The 18,861-nt window shown below is 38.6% G+C and overlaps 1 pseudogene; it reads right to left on the bottom strand.

Moving 5' to 3' along the window:
* Positions 1-17,716: 17,716 nt before the first annotated feature.
* On the bottom strand, positions 17,717-18,381 carry LOC140597811 (ATP synthase subunit s, mitochondrial-like; annotated as a pseudogene).
* Between the last annotated feature and the right edge of the window lie 480 nt (positions 18,382-18,861).

Consider the following 18,861-nt stretch of genomic DNA (forward strand, 5'->3'; position numbering starts at 1 on the left):
CAACAGAAATTTATTTCTCACAGTCCTTGAGGCTAGAAGTCTGAGACCAGGGGAACCTGAGTGTGAGGGCCCTATTTCAGGTCACAGATTTCTTACTGTGTCCTCACATGGAGGAAGGGGTGAAGGAGCTCTGTCAGGCCTCTTTTCCAGGGGCCAATCCCTTTCAAGAGGGCTCTACTCTCATGACCAAAGGCTCTATCCCTAATGCAATTCATTACATTGAATATTGGGTTTCAGTATATGACTTTTGGGGAGACACAAACATTTGGTCTATACAATAAGTATATATTAAAAACCAGGTGGTGGCCCGCAAATGGAAATGTGGTCTTCCCAGGAAAAAAGTCACAAAGCAAAACAGATGCTTGCAAATACATCTTAATGTCCATTTCTAGAGTGACCTCAGCAATTCTTTCATTCATTCAATGAACATTTATGGAATGTGTGTTGTGTGTGTGCCAGGCACTGCTCTAGACACTTGGGTTTCATCAATGAACAAAATGGGGGTAGGGGGTTGTAAAAACTGCCTTCCTGAAGCTTCCATCCCAGTGGGATGAATGCCAATGGTCCCTGGGGAAGGGGGTAGTGAGTCTAGGGAAAGGATGGGGGAGCAAGCATGTGCACATCTCTTTTGTCCTCCTATTTTTTTAGCCTCCACTAGAAAGAAGGAAAATGCCATACCGAAGACCTGAGTATGTGGTTGGAGTGAAAAGGGAAGATGTGGGGATCATTTGAGAGGCAGAATGGGCCAAAGGTTTTCACCAGGAAAAGCAGGCCTGGTTGTTTAGCTTATTTTCAGGGTAGTGTGAAGTACAGTCTCATCTTTGAAGGATATTTTGTTTCTTAGAAGCTTTTCTTAATCTAAAGCAAAGCAGAAAGACCATGGTAGTTTATTTTGCAATAAAACAGTTTATTCTGCATTAAGACAGGCCTTGAATCCAGGTAAGTAAACAAATAGTACATATTCACTTTCTCTTTTTTGCTGAGCCCAGAATTCTTTTTTCTTCACGCTAGATGGCAGTAGAGTTAAAGGGGAAAAAAAAAAAAAAGTCCAAAGCCCCTTTGTTGAATTTCCCTGCAAAGCTGTGATGAGGATGGAGTGGGTACATCCTCCATCAGAGTGCCACATGATCCAGGTGTGATGTGACACTCTCGCGTGTCAATGCCTCTTTCGGTAAAATGTATTTGGGTCAGAATGTCTCTCTCCATGTCGTGTCTTCGTGGGGGTAAATAAAGCATTAGACACTGATTAAATCTAGCTCCTAATACATGATACAACTTTTGGTTGGCAAGGCAAAGAACTTGTCTTTGAAAATAGCTCCTGGGAGGTGCCTAGGTGGTTCAGTCAGTTAAACTCTGCCTTCGGCTGGGGTCATGATGCCAGGGTTCTGGAGATGGATGGTGGTGATGGTTGCACAACACTCTGAGTGGACTTATGCCCTTGAATTATACACTTAAAAATTGTTAAAATGGTAAAGTTTATGTTATGTATATTTTACCAAAATAAAAAAAATTTTCTTATTCATCTTTCTCAATTTATCCTCTCTCCCTCTCTCTCTTTTTTTAAATAATTAGACTCCATTCGCAATGTGGGACTCAAACTCCTGACCCTCAGAGTCATGTGTTCTGCCAACTGGGCCAGCCAGGCACCCCTCAATTTATCCTTTTAAGGTGACTAATTTACAAGGCCTTTGAAGAGATGGATTTTTTCCAGCAATATTAACCATAAATTTTTATCATCTCCTTTTCCTCTCTCCCATGAAAGAAACACACACCCACAACAAAATTGCTTTATTTACACTCATGATTACTGAAAGTCTTTTCTAAAAGAGGAAAAGCATTAATAGATTAAGAAATTCTTAATTTTGTGGGTAAAGAGTTGGAAATGAATGAAATGTTCAAAAATGGGAAATAATTAAGACATTTAAAAAACCTGTTCAATAGGATATTATGCATCCATTAATATGATGACGACATGTGAAAATGTGTATGAAAAAGAAATGAAATGGCAGGCTATAAAACTTCATATGGGTAGGATCTTTAAGAAAAACATTTCATACACTCTAGGAATTAAAAATAAAAGCAATTTGGCCAAGATATTGATAGTATTAATCTCTAGGTGCTTGTGTGATGAGTGATATTTATTTTCATTATACTTTTATGTATTTGTATTTTCCCCAACTTTTTATTATGAAAATATTCAAACATAATGGAAAATTGAAAGACTAATACAATGAACATCCATGTACTCTCTACTAAGATTCAACAACTGTTAATCTTTTCCTATATTTGCCTATCTATCTTTTTTAAAAAAAAAAAACCACCAGTGTTATCAAAGACTTTTATTTATTTATTTATTTTTAAAGATTTTATTTATTTATTCATAGAGATGCAGAGAGAGAGAGAGAGAGAGAGAGGCAGAGACACAGGCAGAGGGAGAAGCAGGCTCTATGCAGAGAGCCCGACATGGGACTCAATCCAGGGTCTCCAGGATCACACCCTGGGCTGCAGGCAGCACCAAACCGCTGCGCCACCAGGGCTGCCATCTATCTATCTATCTATCTATCTATCTATCTATCTATCTACTTATCCTCTATCTATCATCTATGTATCTATCTGTTACATTGAGTTAGTAAACTATGGCCATGGTCAAATCTGACTCATCATCTGGTTTTGTACAGTCCTGAGTTAAGAGGTTTTATGCTTTCAAGTAGTAAAATTTTGGGGGAGCCTAGGTAGCTCAGTCAGTTAAGCATCTTCCTTCTGCTTAGGTCATGATCCCAGGATCCTGGGACTGGCCCAATACCATCCTCAGACTCCTTGCTCAGAGAGGAGTTTGCTTCTCCCTCTCCCTATGCTCCTCCCCCTGCTTGATCCTCCCCACCCCCGCTCTTGCTCTCTCTGTCTCTCTCTATCTCTCTCAAATAAATAAATAAAATCTTCTTTAAAAAGTAGCAACATTGTAACTAGCTACATAGTTATCTACAAAATATCCTTGATTTTGTCTCTTGGTCTGCAAAGCCTAAAACATTTATTATCTTGCCCTTTACAGAGAAAGTTGGTCAACTCTGGATCTACACACACACTCACACAGATACAATAGCTGAACCATTTGAAAGTAAGTTACAGATGTTATAACATTTCTTTCTCGAATACTTTATTATGAGTCTCCTAAAAATAAAGAAATATTCCTACTTAACCATAATATTATTAATACACTAAGGAAAATGAACTATTATTTCATAATATCAGAAAATACCCATCCACATGCTAATTTATGTGATTGTACTTGCCAATTTTACAAAATGAAAGCGCTTAACTGTGTAACAATAAAAGAAAAATTTCTGTTTTGGAAATCAGATTTTTATAGTCATCAATTTTTATTATACAAGGGATTTAGGAAAACTACTCTATGTAGCCATTCCACTGGGCATTTCAGGTTGAAATTCAATGTGTTTGCAAGTCGAACAGTTCATATTCTGCAAAGCATTCAATGTTGGTGGTGCTGTTATTGTTAGCTGTTGGTGTAGACAGAACAAGGTAGGATGCTCTATAATATTTTCTTTGTATCTAGGAATAGAGCTGCATGGTACATGAGACAACCATGTACATGGGAGCTTGTTAAACTATACCTTCTACCATTTTTGTATGGTTGGAGATTTCCATAATAAAAAAGACATGTATGTATAGATCACTAGACCAATAGACTTGGCTCCTGACCTACATGTACTAAGGCAAAGTTGCATTTAAACTGTGTCAGACCCCTGTGTGTGTATGAACCTCTTATTTTAGAATAGGAAACATGGTAGTTATGTCAAACAAAACATAGGAAGATTGGCTTAAACATTTGAATGGATTTGAGAAAAGGCTACTTTGTCCTTCGGGAGTCTTATTTTTGTAAACATTTCATTTTTTGTGGGATGTGAATCATGTGTTGGAATCACCTGATTTAGCTGTGGTATAACTAAGTCTGGAGGGCTTAAGGAAGACTCTGTTTTTAAAATTCCCCACCACCAATCATGATTATGGTTACATGAGATTCGGGTCTGTGTCCCAAAGCTTTGGAATTATTTATACCATGTACTTTGTAAGCTCATCTTTGTTCTGTTTGAGCCATAATGTTATGTCTGCTTTTACCACAATCATATGGATAAGAAACTGGCAGGTCAGGCCCTTTCTCATCATGCCACAACGGAGAATCTGCTCTATAAAATCAGTATAAAGATCAAACAAATTTCTCTTCCTTGCTTTAGGAAGAGCTTGGGGATAAATATTCTAATGCATTTTTCTTTAAAAGTGGACCTAATCATGCTGTTATTTAGTAAGAAAACATTTTATAATAAAAAATTTGGAAGAGTTACAGTAAGCTCTTGAAGAGTTTAGTGGTTAAAAAATGTAGTATTATTATATTTTTGCAGACATAAAACACCCAGATTTTTAATGTGCTCAATGAGATACAAAGAGAAAAGCTATTAACTATGGAGTGTTAAATTCAGGGCAGCCAGAAATGCTTGAATTTGTATAATAAATATTCATTCTTTTGGAAAGAAATTGTGGCAGAACATTTTCTTCCCATCGAGTAGGAGATAATTTATTACATTACATTTACATTTATTACTACTTCCCTTTTGTGTGTTCTCCTTATTATGTCATAATCAGTTTTCTGCCTATACCACATGATCTGACACTTCTTTATCAATATAAACTTCTCTCTATATATCATTTTCGTTTCTTTTTTTTTTTAAACACTTTTATTTTTTTTTTAATTTATTATTTATGATGGTCACACAGAGAGAGAGAGAGAGAGAGGCAGAGACACAGGCAGAGGGAGAAGCAGGCTCCGTGCACCAGGAGCCCGACGTGGGATTCGATTCCGGGTCTCCAGGATCGCGCCCTGGGCCAAAGGCAAGCGCTAAACCGCTGCGCCACCCAGGGATCCCTATCATTTTCGTTTCATGTGGGTTCATGAAGCATCTTTTCAACAGTTCATGTCATTTCTCCAATAGATGTTTTCTTTCTTTCTTTTTTTTTCATACACTTATTTACCACCTACTACAGTTGATTCTTATTAGTCACAGTCATTATGTTCTACTAAGTTACCATGGACACTGAATTAGCAGTACCCAACCATTACTTCTAGGGGAAAATACAGGAGTAGGCTCTTACCAGTTTCTGGTCACAATGTTTCTGTAAACCAATCAACACATAACTTGTTTTGTGTGTGTTTATGTATAAGGACACCTTGTTTAATACAGATTGCTGACATATTAACATTGAACTCACAGCCGACAGCACGAAAACTCATGCCTGAAGGAAGCTTATCTAACGCACATGTTTTCTCTGGAAGTAACATCCCAGCCTTCTCATACTTAGGAATACTGGACAGCACTTTAGCACTCATGGGCCATTTTCAACAGAGAAATCATCAACAAAAAGTGCAAAATTATTTTTTTTAAAAGTGGCATCATATAGACCATGAGAAGGACACTTGTTTACAATCTGGGAGCTGAAACAAGAAGACAGGGCAGTGCCTTTTGGACCTCGGCTTGGAATGTGCGAGTGGAGCCACTCCAAGTTTTCATCCTCTGCACGTGTGCATATCCACAGAAGTACCCCTAATATTGATTTTGGGATGACAAATGAACTTTAGAAAATTCTTGGATATGGAATCTGTGAATAATGAAGACTGTATTTGCAGTTACTCTGCTGAATTCTGGGGACTCAAAAATGGTCATGACTTTATTCTTATGCTTAAGTAGTTCAAAATACATCACCTGGGAGGGATGTGGAGGTAACCATGATACATAGTAATAACCATGGTATTTGAGCTATAGCAAGATGTTATCAGAGTTTTAAGGAGAAAGCACTGACTCTCATTATGGAGATGAGAACAGTAAGAAGGCAAATCAACTTTGAAGTCAGGTTTTTGGGCACCAGTTCTGGCTCTGCCCTGAAATAGCTGGGTGACTGTTTCCAAGTGCTTGAAAATTTTGAGTCTCAGTCTACTCACTGGAGAAATGAGGATGGTAACACCTACTTTCCAGAACTACTGTGAGGAAAGCACGAAACACTGTACTTGAAAAATAGTAGGTACTCAATTAGGTACTTAGGATAGGTACAGGAAGGGTAGCTAAAGAAGGGGATGTTTGAGCTGTGCCCTGAAGCATGAGAGAGGTGTCCACAGGCGTACTGCTGAAGAAGAGAGCAATGGGCTTCTAAGTCCCTTGTGGTTTTATACTTTATATGCCCCCATCTAGTGGAGTGTGGGGCTGGGACATAACAGTTACTCAGTTAATAGATATGAATAGGTTGGTTGGTCGGTTGGTTGAATGAGTGAAAGGTGAAGGATTCCCCCCCACTTTTTTAAGGATCCCTTTTTTGATCTCTTTGGTGTCTGCTTCTTTGCCAAGCCACCTATTTTCATAATGACACATATTTTTGGCACCTTTATGACAGTATCTGGCCATTTAGTCTATAAGTAACTGAACAAAAGAAGGTATGTACTTCAGCTAGGAATTGTATAATTCTAAACTGATTCTGAGTAAGAATGTGGTTGGAAAATGAAAGGCAGGAAGAAAAAAGAAGAACATGTGTATTAGTGTGTGTGTGTGTGTGTGTGTGTGTGTGTGTCTAGTATGTATGTGTCTGTGGGTAGGTGTGGGAAAGAGAGAGGGGTCACATACAACAATATGGATAAATCTTAGCAAAGTAACATTAAATGAAATAATAATTTCCCCCAAACATATGTAAACATACAGTCTGGAGATGCCAGGCAGCAATGTAACCAAGGGATCAAAGCAAATATCACCAAGGAGGGGCCTCTGGCTGTGATTTACTGAGAAGGACATGGCACATAGCATCACTTCAGTGGCATCTCTGCCAAAAATGAATAACCTGAATGCAATCAAAAGGGAACATTAGAAGAACCCAAACTGAGGGACATTAATAAAATCCCAGACGAATGTTAATTGCATGAAGAGCAAAGAAAAGTTGAAGAAATTTTCAGATTCAGGGGGACTAAAGAGAAACAATAACTGAATACAAGATGTGATTCTGGACCATACTCTGTATTTGAAATCTTTTTTTTTTTAATTTTTATTTATTTATGATAGTCACACACAGAGAGAGAGAGAGAGGCAGAGACACAGGCAGAGGGAGAAGCAGGCTCCATGCACCGAGAGCCCGACGTGGGATTCGATCCCGGGTCTCCAGGATCGCGCCCTGGGCCAAAGACAGGCGCTAAACCGCTGCGCCACCCAGGGTTCCCCATACTCTGTATTTGAAAAAAATGTTGTAAATGCTAATATTGGGACAATAGGCACAATTTAAAAATGGACTGTTGATAAGATACAAGTGTATAAGTATGGTATTTATGTTGACTTTCCTCATTTGTGGTTATGTTAGAGAATTTCCTTGTTCTTAGGAAATACACGCTGATATATTAAGGGGGTAAAGAGGCAAGATACATGAAACCAATTTTCAAATGATTTGGAAAATTATAACTCTCTCTCTCTCTCTCTCTATATATATATATATTTAGAGAGAGACTATATATCAGTAAATCTGTATGAAGTTTGTGTATTATCCTTGAAACATTTCTGTAAGTTATTTCAAGATAAGTCTATAAAATAAAGCTACAACAAAAAATAAGGCTAAAACAAAGAAAAAGCATTAATCTTTTCATAAACTTAAGAAACTAGAGTAAAAAGTTTTTAACACTACACATAGATACAATTAATAGTATAAAAAGAAAGGAAGAAACAATGCAGGGTAGCTACTCCGGTGGGGAAGCCAGGGGGTGGGGTAGTGGGCTACAGGGTGGTTTCCTGTAGGATATTGTTGTGATCCCCTTCTTTTTGTTTCAGTCACTAGTGGATTCATGGTACTTATTACATAAAAACAAGTAATTAGAAAAAACATGAGCCAAACAAAAGAACCTGCTGAGCAAGTCATGAAACACACAATATATGATTAATCTTTTTGTTTTCATCTGAGGCCCATTAAAAAGTAAAAGAAAGGAAGTGGGAGAACAGGGAGGAGGGCAGAGGGGGGAGAGAAAAATTGAGAAATCTAGGAGCAGGGAAAAGAAACGGGTGTCAGGTCGTTTGAAGGACAAGGAAAAAATAAAACAACCCAGGAGGAAAGAATCTGAAGAAATGAGTGAGGAAAGACGGAGCATATGCCCAAGAGAAGAGAAGAATGGGTTGGAAGAAGCTGAAAGAATGAGAACGGGGAACGCGGAGGCAGAAGAAAAGCCTAAGTGGTATTTCTGAGCCGCAGGAGGGACACTCTGTCTCCACAGAGGAGTGTCAGCCAAAGGGCTGGATTCCAGGAAAGGGTGATGTGGTTAAACAACACACCGAGGTTTGGTCTAACGGAAGGCTGACACTCTGCCAGCTGGGCTTTTCCAAAAACTCAGAGTGTTGTGGTCACTTCTGGCTTCTTCAATACTCCAGGCTATTAATTAGGAGGAACCGCTGGATTAACCCGTGGCCATAATCACCCATGATGAGAGCTTGTGCCCAGATGCTGGTGGGTGACGAGGGCCTCCTCTGGGAGCTGCCGTCTTGTCCGGGCCCCGCTGGTGCCCAGGCTGAGAACAGGGCGTGCAGGGCGCAGCCGGGGCTGCAGGGCCCAGCCACCGGGCAGCCGCATTTAGGCAGGTCGCCGGTCCCTCCTGACTACTGTCCTGCAGCCTCTGGGGGCTCAGTGCTGGCTGACCAAGGAAAGACCGGCCGTGGCAGCATTAAAGTTGGGAGGATGCTTCGGAAATATTCAAGCGGTCTCAAGGGTTCAGGCCTTTCTCTGTTTTGCTCTGCAGCCTTTGGAAACCGAAGGAAATGCCTTTGTCGGAGTGCAGAGGAAGATTCCCGTGTGCCGGGGACTCGGCCTGCCCCCGGGAAAGGGGAAAACAGGCTCTCTGGCTCTTGCTTCTCCAGACTTTTCTGTGCCCCCCCTCGGTGCGTTCCTAATGTGCTGAGCTGACCACAGCTCCCCGAACAAATGATGCTTTCCCCTTGTCACTCCCTCCATTGGGAATGTTTTATTTCCTGCAATCTGGGCAATGGATTTCATTCTTTAAAAGAAGTTACATAAACACTCCATTCTATAAAATTTATAGAATTATTTATTTTTAGAATATTATAATTTGTAGAATTATAATTTATAGAATATATTATATCTATTAAAAACACTTCTTCCATAAAATTCTTCCTGACACCCTGTACCCCTGCCCCATCCTCATCTACACAGAGTCTCTCAGCCCTTGGGCATCCCTCTTTTGTGTTTTTGGATGTCTTTCAGAGCGCCAGAGTACTTTGCTGTATTGATCTGTTTAAAGGGCTTTCTTCTACTTCTGTCCTTTGCAGGCAGAGAATTAAAACCAGTGTGCATTGACTGTCAAGCAGCTCAGGGAAACAACAATAAGCACTTTTTACAGGCCATGTAGGTGTTTTACACATCATGCCTCATCTAAGCCTCACAGCCCTCAAGGGTACTTAGGATTATTAATCTTGTCCTTAACAGATGAGGAAACCCAGGCTCACAGAGGTTAAGTCATTCCTCCAGGATCATATTATTAAGTCATAGAAGATGGATTTAAACCTAGATAGTTTGCCTTCAGAGTTTTTCCTTTTAACCACTGCTCAGCGAGCACTTCCTGTCATAGTTCATCAAGGTCCTGAGCATTTCTACCCACCGTGGATGTGATTATCTCCAAGGCTCGAGGCAATCATGTCTATGCTGGGTGTTCACAATGTGTAAGACATAGGCTTTGCCTCAAGGAGTCTGACCCACTTGAGAAACTTCAAGTAATCTTTGGAGCAATTTGTGAACAATGCAATGTCATATGCACTCATCTAAATATATATTTTTTGCTACTCTTATGTTTAAGGCATATTGCTGTAGATTGTGTGAGCTAAAAGAAAAATGCATCCCAATTTTCCAGAATGGGATGTTAAAAGTGACAGTTTTATTGAAATATAAGTCATATACCATAAAATTCACCCATTTAAAGTCTACAATTTAGTGGTTTTAAGCACATTCACAGAGTTGTGCAGCCATTACCATTATCTAATTTGAGAATATTTTCATCACCCAGCAGGAAATCCTGTGCCCATTAGCAGTCATTTTCTATTCCCCTCTGACAATTCTCTGAGCCCCTGATAACCACTAATCTACTTTCCATCTCTACAGATTTGCCTATTAGTAAGATTGATTTCATTTCTACAAAACCTATTTAATTTGCAGAATGGACAAGCTAATGATCCTAAAACTCAGATGGAAATGCAAAGGACCCCAAAACAGTCAAAATAATCTTGAAAAAGAACAAATTTGGAACTTTGTCAGTTTCCGGAAATGGAAAAGATTTCATAGAAATGTCATCATACAACATGTGACCTATCATGTCTGGCTTCTTTCACTTAACATATGTTTTCAAGGTTCATCCATGTGGTAGCATGTATCAATAGTTCATTCCTTCTTAGGGCCCAAACACATTACATCGTATGTGTATACCACCTCTTGTTCATTTATTTATCTGTTGATGGGCTTTTGGATTGTTTCTACTTTTTGGCTATTATAAATAATGCTGCTATACACATTTGTGTATAGTTTCTGCGTGGACATACAGTTTAAATCCTCTTAAGTACATACCTAGGAGTGGAATTACTGGGTCACATGGCAACTCCATATTTAACTTTTCAAGGAACTGCTTTGGCAGTTTTTCAAAGTGCTACACTGTGTTACTTGCCCACTAGCAATGCGTGATGGTCCCAATTTCTCCACATCCTTGCCAACATTGGTTATTATCTATCTTCCCAATTGTAGCCATCATAGTGGGGATGAAGTGGTATCTCTTTGTGGTTTCAATTTGCATTTCCTCATTGCCTAATGATGCCAGCATCTTTTCATGTGTGATTTGGCCATTTGTATGTCTCTTTTGGCAATGTCTTTTTAAGCCCTTTGCCCATTTTAAACGTGGGTTGCTTGTCCTTTCATCGTTGAGTTGTAGGAGTTCATTTATTCTACATTCTAGACTTTTATTTGATATGTGATTTACAAATATTTCATCCTATTTTGTAGGTTCTTCCACTTTCTTGATAATGTCCTTGATGCCCAAAAGATGTTAATCTTGATGAAGTCCAATTTATTCATCTTTTCTTTTGTCATTCATGTTCTTGGTGTCATATCTAAAAATCTGGTGTGAAATCCAAGGTCATGAAGAGTTACCCTTAGGCATTCTCCTAAGACTTTTATAGTTTTAGCTCTTTAGGTCACTCATGCATTTTTCGTTGATTTTTGTATAGTGTGTGGTAGGAGGTCCAATTTTATTTTTTTGCACATGGCTATCCGGGTGTCCAGGATACTAAAGAGACTATTCTTTCCCCAATGGATGATCTTGGCACTCTTGTCAAAAATCAATTGGCCATAGATATGTAGGTTTATTTTTAATATGTAAATGTATGGGTTTATTTATTCCATTGATCAATAAGTTTAGCTTTATGCCAATACCACATTGTTTTGATTGCTATAGCTTTGTAGGAAGTTTTGAAATTGAAATTGTGAGTTCTTCATTTTCGTTCTTACACAAAGTTATTTGCCTGTTCTGATTCCCTTGCATTTCCATATGAGTCTTAGTATCATCAAGTTGTCAATGTCTGCAAAACAAGGTAGCTGGGATTATGAAAGAGATTATGTTGAGTCTATAGATCTGTTTGGGGAGGATTGCCATTTTGACAATATTAAGTCTTCCAATCTATAAAAATAGGGTGTGTTTCAATTAACTTAGGTCTTTTTTAGTTTTTTTGAATGATGCTTTGTAGTTTTCATTGTACAATTCTTACATTTCTTTTATTAAATTAATTCCTAAGTATTTTTTCTCTTTTTGATAGTATTATAAATTGAGTTTTTAAAAATTTAATTTTTTGCTGTTTGTAGATAGTGTGTAGAAATACAATTGATTTTTTTTCATGTTGATCTATTTTGCAAACTTGCTGACTCAATTACTAGTTCAATATTTTTGTTAATGGATGATTTTATTTCTTTTTCTTGACTAATTTCTCTGTTTAGAACCTCCAGTAAAATGACGAGACTTGTCAAGAGCAGACATTCTTGTCTTGTTCTCAATCATAAGGGAAAAGTATACAGTCTTTCTTCATTAAGTATGATGTTAGCTGTGGGATTTTAGTAGATAGCCTTCATCAGGATGATGAAGACTTTCCCTTTTATTCCTAGTTTTCTGTGCTGCTTTTGGATGGAGTGCTTTATCAATGTTTGTTAGATGTAGTTGGTTTACAGTGTTTTTCGTCTTTTATTTCCTTTTTAATCTTCTGTCTAATTAATTGTTCTATCCATCATTGAAAGTGGGTTATTGAAATCTACAACTCTTATTGCTGAATTACCTATTTCCTTAAGTCTGTAAACTTTTGCTTCACATATTTTGGGACTCTGTTATTATATATGCTAATAATTGTTATGTCTTCCTAATGGATTGACCCTTTTATCATCATAAAATTTTTGTCTTAAAGTCAATTTATCTGATATTAATATAGGGCTCCAGCTCTTTTGGTTACTGTTTGCATGATGTATTTTACACTTTAAAAACTTTTCACCTTTCTGGGTTTTTGCATTTAAAGTGTATGTCATGTAGACATCATAGAGTTGGATCATTTAAAAAATCTATTCTGCCCAATATCTGCCTTTTGTTTGGAACATTTAATCTATTTACATTTAATACAATTACTGATAAGATAGAATTTATGCCAGTCATTTTATTACTTGTTTCCTGTATGTCTTGTGTGCTTTTTTGTTCCTCTATTTCTCCATCACTGCTTTCTTTTGTGTTAAATAGATACAATTTACATTCTCTTTCTTTTTTTAAAAAAAAAAGATTTTATTTATCTATTTGAGAGAGAGAGAAAATGGGGGCATGAGCAAGGGGAGAGGGAAAAGCAGACTCCCCACTGAGCAGGAAGTCTGACTTGACTCAAGGCTCTATCTCAGAGCCCTGAGCCCAAGGCAGCTGCTTGAGCAACTGAGCCACCCAGGTGCCCCCTTGTTTTACTATATATTTTGTTATTTTTGTAGAAGTTGCCTTGGGGATTACAATTAACATCTTAATATAAAACAATCTAATTAGGATTAATACCCAGCTCTATTTCTGCAGTACATAAAACTTCATGGATAGACTGTAATTAGGGTAATATTCTTTTCAAGAATGGTGAGGGCTTTTTTTTTTTTTTTAAAGATTTTATTTATTTATTCATGAGAGACAGAGAAAGAGAGGCAGGGATACAGGCAGAGGGAGAAGCAGCCTCCCTGCAGGAGCCCGATGTGGGACTCGATCCCAGGACCCTAGGATCATGCCCTGAGCCAAAGGCAGATGCTCAACTACTGAGCCACCCAGACATCCCAGAAAGGTGAGTTGTTAAATATGATTTATTTTTATACCTTTTTAGATTTCTTCTATAATTCTTTATCAGGTCATGTGTTTCTTGCTTCAAATAACTTTTAATTTAGTTGAAGAGAGAATACAGACATCTGTGAAGAGATGGTAGTGAAATCTTTAAATATGAATTCAAGGCAAAACAGATGTGAGGAACACAGGTCTAGATAGGAAATATGTAGTGGTTTAATGACAGAATATTTCAGAAAATCAGAGTTGGTGTGAGACCCATTGCCCAAATTGGTCAGAGATTTTGTGGAGTTGGAATTTGACCTAGTATGTGTGGACCTGAACAAACCCATCGAGATGCAAGGAGAATGGATGGGAACTCACTAATCTGTCTTTTGCCTTTTCAGCGAAACGGGCTGAGACCATCTGTGCACCACTATATCCACGGCACCTAGGACATTGCTTTACGTGTTATAGGTGCTCAGTAAATATTTATCAGATGAGCTAATGAGCGAATTTGGTTGAATAAATAGATTAAGGGTACAACTGGGACCTTGGAAGAGAGAAGATACATTCTGGAATGTCAACTTCGGAACATTTGCTTGGTGATCAGAGACTAGGAAACAGACACATTAAGCCATCTGAGTAACAGTTGGCTCTTGTAAGGGGTGTTCAATTGCTGGGTATAGAGAGACCAATGCCATTATTTCCATTTCTCAAGAACCAGGGAATACCCTAGGGTTTTCACTTATGCTTAAAAAATCTCTATATATCTATATATTTTTTGGAAGTTCAGAGAAAACTGATATAGTGACACTAAGTGTGTTGGTACATTTCAGTGATGGAAGAATTGGGTGGCAATACATCTCTCTGCATGTATTGATAGAAGAGAATAGGAAATACACAGAAACATTGCTTCAAAACATCTAAAATAGAGGTGCCTGGGTGGCCCAGTCGGTTAAGTGTCTGCCTTTAGCTCAGGTCATGGTCCCAGAGTCCTGGAATCAAGTCCCGCATTGAGCTCCCTGCTCAGTGGGGAGTCTGCTTCTCTCTCTCCCTCTGCTACTCCCCCTGCTTGTGTGCTCTTTCTGTCAAACAAACAAATAAAATCTTTTAAAAAACCATCAAAAATAGCTTTATCATTACTTTCCTTTCTTAAACTCCCTTCCTAGTCCTTAACTTTCCTGAGCAGAGTTCAGAAAAATCATCAGAAAATTTCAATAGTTTCAGCAAAAAAAAAAAAAAAAAAAGAACAGGTTTTATTAAGAGTTTAAACCTGTTTGTGTTAATTCTTTCATCTGAGGTAAACTATTGGTTAAGATCTAAGAAACTTGCACTGCTCTTCTATTTCTTGGTCTTTGGAGAGAGGAATCTAGGTAACAGGCAGTTATGAAGTTAAACTCCTCTTTAACTGCAGTGGCAAAGCCAGTAGAGGGAGCAGTGTGTCTACCTTTCCGTTTCTGGGCTGGAAAATAAGTGCACAGATAGGCTACTCCTCAAATAGTCTAGATAACCAAGCCTTCATTTTATCTAGAGAGAAGGGAGTCTGGGACTATAATTTGGGTTTTTGGCAACCATAACTTTATGTTAAGGAATTAGAGTTATAGAATTGCTTTATTACCATTGGTGAATGTTGATGAGGGTGCTGCATAAAGACTGTTCTTCTGTTCTGCTTCCCAGGCAAAAAGTCATTTAAGATTTTTTTTGGTACCAACTCCACAAAAAAAGAAAAAAAAAACAGCTTGAATAAGCTCATCAAGTGGATTAGATTCTGGGTATCCAGGATGGCTTGCGCAATGGGTTGGGCAGGTTTTCTAATCCTTGGAGCCTTTGATGCGGCTGCAGAGTGGGAGGCTGGGACACATTCTTCCTCCCTGACTCACAACTTGCACTCCAGGAGTCTCCAGTGGTCAGTCAGCTCTATCTCCATGGCTGACTTAGCAGAGATGGGACCCCTCCTGTTCTTTCCTACCTCACCTGACTCACTCCCACAGCCTGATTCTTCCTTAGCAACAAGGCCATGGGCAGCACTGCTCGTGGCCACCTCTACCCCCTTTTGCCCCTGTTGGTTTTGTCTGACATTTGGCTCATCCTTTCTTCATCAGATTCTCCTTGTGTTTCAGTTAACAGTTCCGACAGGCTTAAGTGGGGGCTGGTTTCTTTGCCTTTGCTTATCTTTTCACATTGAAATGAATATGTCAGTAATATTATCAGTCCATCTTGTTAAGCCTTGCTCTTGGATACAATTCCTTTGACATTCACTTTCTGTCTTGTGATATCTCTTGTATTTCTTGAGCTGGTGTTTAAATCTCTCCTTTTCATTTAGTATTTTTCTTGCTATGCCTTTTCTTTCCAGCTAGAATGCTATTTAACACCAGCGGCTGAAAAAAAAAAGCTCTTCTGACCTACAATCTTGGTATTCTACATAAGAGTCAAGGGCCTTTTTCATTTGGCAAAGGTGATTTAAAGGAAAAAAAAATAGAAATTCAGTACAAATCAGAAATTCTATTCTCCACCTTTTGAATAAAACAGAAAGAGATTTGTGCTATATGGGATTCAGTGGATCCTTTGCTCTGACAGGTTTTAGGAAATGTCCAACTCCAATAATATGTTAACATTTCCAGAGTCAATCTGGGTTAAAAAGTGAGTTCTGTTTTGTTCTTCTCTTTGGCTCTTTCTTACTGTGTCCTTTAGGCTTCTTTTTTCTAACAGGTCAGGATCTGCCCTATGTTTTAGGTCGGTATGCTTGGAGGGAGAAATCCAGTCCAATGTTCTGGTAATCACTAATCATGTGACCTGCATTGTGAGGTAGACAAACTGTTGGCTATTCTTAAAATATAGTTAGAGACAAAATCATGTCATATGTCTTTGACTACTGTATTCAGAAAAGATCTTAAATACAAGCATTTGGGAAAGGCGGCTTTGTCCTTTAAAAAGGATGACCACTTCCATCAACTTTACTTTTATTTTGCAGTTTGTTCAGAGGTCAAGAAGGGAATGGGTACCTCTGACATCCCCAATGCCAAGATGAGGTGAGAAAGGTTGAGTTTTGACGGTTTGGAGCAGTAGAGTAGGTTTGTGTTTCAAAGTGTTTTTGGAGAAAGGGAGGAAGCCAGAGGGTAAGGCTATTGGTGATTAGAAATTGAAAAACAGAGAGAATTCAGAAGGCAGGATCAGAGTTTGTGAGGATTCCAGGTATGGCTTCTGTGGACCAGAAATGGAGACAGAAATCTAAGGGATTATGGAGAATGAGGGTCAAAAACAAGGTTTACTATATGTGAAGAGCTGTTATTGTTGACCTGGAAGTTTCAAAGTTTGGGGAAAGAAGCTCAATTCATCATATCCTCTCAGCAAGAGAACTCTGACTTAGTGACCGTTTTGTCTGGTATTTCTATAGCTACTTTAGCTTTTGTTTTGTTGGTATATACCTAGTATATTTTTTCCTTTATTATAAGTGCTTTTTAAAAAAAAATTTAGATGTGTCACTTATAAACTGCATAACCTGGCTTCTTTTTCTTTTAATTGAGTTTTGCTTTCATTAATTTTGCTTAGTCCATGTAGCTTTATCATAGACTTTCTTTTTGTCTCATTTTTTTGTCCTCCTCCTTTTCCTTTTAAAAAAATCTTCTTTTTTGGGACACCTGGTTGGCTCAGCTGGAAAAGCATGTGACTTTTGATCTGGGGGTTGTGAGTTCAAGCCCTTTGTTGGGTATAGAAATTATGAAAAAATAAATAAACTTTAAAAAAATGAAAAAAAACCCCTTCTTTGTTGACATCATTTGGATTTAGTTTTGGTTTGCTTGTCTTTAAATTTTTTTGATTCTATTTTTGTTTGGAGGTGGTATTCTATCTTTAAGTGTCTTACTGAAGCTAATTTAACATATTTGCCAAAGTTTAAGTCTATCAAAATCCTTATTTTTCTCTCATAAAATAGAAAGACCTTGGGATGCTTAATCTCTGTTCTCCCCCCTTCATCCCGGATGCTATTGCAGTTGTATTTTATTTCCAGAATGTTCTCTGCCACAAACTAGATTACTATTGTTTAATACAGGGAATTTGTTAAGATTTGCTTTCTTATTTACTGCTCCAGTAAATTTGCTCGCCAATTTTTTTTACATCAGAAACTTTCTTAGATAATCTTTTTGCCTTAAGTATGATCCCTGTAATGTTTTAGTTAATCTAAAAATCTCCTTATTGCACTTCTTTCTTGAAAAGCGGTCTTCCAGTATTTTATTTTGAAGATTTCCAAACATATAGCAAAGTTGAAAGATTTTTTTTCAAATGATACTTTATATTGAAATAAGACACTTATTGAATATTATTATTTTATTTCAAGTCCAATTTTGATTCCAGAGAAGGCAGTGTTGTCTTAAAGGCTTGGATAAGGTTTCCTTTTTCTCTCATTCCAGGAAGATCACTTAACAACAAATAGTTGAGGTTTCTTAAGCGATGTAAAGCAATGATGTCCTTGTCTGTGATATTTCCAAATGAAATTGTTTCCATTTCCAACATGCTTTTTTGTAAAATTTCAAGTTTACTAAGTCTCTCCAAGCCATGGACCTTGATTTAATGACACGCTCCTAGCCTTATTTTTCCAACATGCTCTAAGCGCTTACGTGATCAAATGCAACGCCTGTGATACAAGGGTTGGTGGCATCAATTGTATTTACCCAGAGGGCCTTCGAGGAGGAGGTTGTGGTCCTCCTGCCACCTCTCTGGACAGTGGTGCTGCCCCAGGGCCCCACAGCACGGCAGCCCCACACACATGCCCTGTCCCGGCCTACATCCCTAACGTGCCGGCCCTGACCCTGGGACTTCTTCCAGCCACACCACCACGGAAAATCCTGCCAAACAGCCTCACCTGATCTGGGTAGTGCCTGCAGGGGGCGGCCTGGGGTTCTTGGGAGAGAAGGTGGGCGTCCTGCGCAGCCCGGCTTGTACCTCGGGTCCCAGAGTCCCAGGGTCCCTCCCACCTCCCCACCCCGCACCATCCATCCTCGTGCAGCGGAGGAAAAGGGTAAGCAAGACAGTGTTGAGTAGAGGTCAAGAGCAGTGCTGGCAGAGCTCAAAGAATTTAAGAGTTAACACCCACGTACTCATCACCTGGATTCTACCATTGCTGGAAAAGAATATTTGCTGGAGCTCGAGCTCCAACAATATGTTGGGTGTTATTGTCCGTCATCCAGTGCGTTGTCCTCTGGCCCCCAGTGCATCTGGACGTCAAGACCGGGGCTCTCAGACTTATTGCCATTTCTCTTTCGATCCTCTATCTTCTCTCTCTGGCTGCTTTGAATTTTTTTTTTTTTTAATCTCTGATGTTCTTTAGTTTCACTATGATGTATCTCGTATATATTTGTTGTTTGGGTTTCATTAAGCTGATGATCTAAGGACTGGTAACTTTCAGAAATTCTGAAAAATCTCACTAAATATGGTCTCATCTTTATTCTGATGATTCCTTCTGCGACTACTTT

This window comes from Vulpes vulpes, chromosome 1 (assembly GCF_048418805.1).
Source record: "Vulpes vulpes isolate BD-2025 chromosome 1, VulVul3, whole genome shotgun sequence".
Taxonomy (NCBI): Eukaryota; Metazoa; Chordata; class Mammalia; order Carnivora; family Canidae; genus Vulpes; species Vulpes vulpes.